Source organism: Sarcophilus harrisii, chromosome 1 (assembly GCF_902635505.1).
Source record: "Sarcophilus harrisii chromosome 1, mSarHar1.11, whole genome shotgun sequence".
NCBI classification, from domain to species: domain Eukaryota; kingdom Metazoa; phylum Chordata; class Mammalia; order Dasyuromorphia; family Dasyuridae; genus Sarcophilus; species Sarcophilus harrisii.
In genome coordinates, this window is record NC_045426.1 from 133,782,447 (window position 1) to 133,784,824 (window position 2,378).

Genomic DNA, 2,378 nt, shown 5'->3' on the forward strand with positions numbered 1-2,378 from the left:
TATAAGTGTAATATTTAAATTTGTTTCTAATAGGAAAAAAATTATCACTTGAAATTAACTTTTGAAATTTATGATCTAACCTCTCAAATTTATAGCAGCAACACTTTTCACTAATGAAATTAGATTTTGTCTGGTCAATTTGCAGAGTTACCCAAAGTGTTTTTAAAGCCCTAATGTAGGAATAATTAGCACAGGAAAATTAGTGAAAGCAGTAATCAAGATAGAGGTGAGGATAAGGACTCACAACTAAAGAATTCATGCTCATTCAGTCATTCACTGAATTACATTTTGCCTATACTCTGAACAAACATTTTTCCAGACCAGGGGTTCTTAATCTCTTTTGTTTTATGGACCCTTCAGTGTGATACATGTTTTTTAATGGCATAAAATAAAATACACAGAATTACAAAAAGAGATGAATTACATTGAAAAATGGTTATTAAAATATATTTTTAAAAGTACATGGACCATAGGTTAAGAATTCCTATTATAGATATGGAGAGATCTAAAAAGATAGTCATGGGAAAAAAATGGACTGGAGTGAGTAACATCATAAAAAATGATTTAAACTGTTTTCATAACTCTTGATATAACTTCTCTGCATGGCCATACACAATACCATTCTTACTTTAAAAAAAAATAATTAATTAAATTTACAAAACATATGCATTGACCCTTGCAAAACTTTTTGTTCCATTTCCCCCCACCTTCTCCCCTAGCTGGTAGATATTCCAATATATGTTAAATATTGAAATATATGTTAAATCGAATATATGTATACATATTTATACAGTTATTTTGCTGCACAAGAAAAATCAGATCAAGAAGGAAAGAGAAGACAAACTGAGAAAGAAAACAAAATGCAAGCAAATAATAACAGAGAGAGTGAGAATGCTATATTGTGTTCCACACTCAGTTCCCATGGTTCTCTCTCTGGCTGTAGATGGTTCTTTTCATCACTGAACAAGTAGAACTGGTTTGAATCATCTCATGGTTGAAGAGAGCCATGTCCATCAGAATTGATCATCATATAATCTTATTGTTACCTTGTACAATGATATTCTGGTTGTGCTCATTTCACTTTGCATCAGTTCATGTAAGTCTCTCTAGGCCTTTCTGAAATCATCCTGTTGGTCCTTTCTTACAGAATAATGTTCCATACCATTCATATACCACAATTTATTCAGCCATTTTCCAATTGATGGGCATTCATTCAGTTTCCAGTTTCTGGACACTACAAAAAGGGCTGCCACAAACATTTTTGCCCATGTGGGTCCCTTTCCCTTCTTTAAGGCCTCTTTGGGATATAAGACCAGTAGAAATACCCTCAAAGGGTATGCACAGTTTGATAACTTTTTGAGCATAGTTCTAAACTGCTCTCCAGAACGGTTGGATCAGTTCACAATTATCAGTGTCCCAGTTTTCTCACATCCCCTCCAACATTAGTCATTATCTTTTCCTGTCATTTTAGCTAATCTGAGAAGTGTGTAGTAGTATCTCAATAGTTGTCTTAATTTGCGTTTCTCTGATCAATAGTGATTTGGAGCACCTTTTCATGTGACTACATTTAATTTTAATTTCTTCATCTGAAAAATTTTCATAATCTTTGATCATTTATTAATTGGAGAATGGCTTGAACTATTATGAATTTGAGTCAATTCTCGATATATTTTAGAAATGATGTCTTTATCAGATCCTTTGGATGTAAAAGTGTTTTCCCAGTTTATTGTTTCCCTTCTAATCTTGTCTGTATTAGTTTTGTTTGTACAGAAACTTTTTAACAATATAATCAAAATTACCTGTTTCGTGATCAGTAATGGTCTCTAGTTCTTTGGTCCAAATTCCTTCCTCCTCCACAGATCTGAGAGGTAAATTTTCCTATATCCTTCTAATTTATTTATAATCTCATTCTTTATGTCTAGATCATGAACTCATTTTGACTTTATCTTGGAATACAGTGTTAGGTATAGGGTCTATGCCTACTTTCTTCCATACTAGTTTCCAGTTTTCCCAGCAGTTTTTGTCAAATAGTGAATTCTTATCCCAAAAGCTGGGGCCTTTATGTTTGTCAAGTACTAGATTGTTATAGTCATTGACTATTTTGTTCTGTGAACCTAACCTGTTCCACTAATCAACTTCTCTATTTCTTAGCCAGTACCATATGGTTTTGATGACCACTGCTTTATAATATAGTTTTAGATCTGGTACAGCTAGGCCACCTTCATTTGCTTTTCTCTTCATTAATTCCTTTGAAATTCTTGACCTTTTGTTCTTCCAGATGAATTTTGTTGTTATTTTTTTAGGTCAGTAAAATAGTTTCTTGGGAGTTTGTTTGGTATAGCACTAAATAAATAGATTAGTTTAGGTAGTATTGTCAT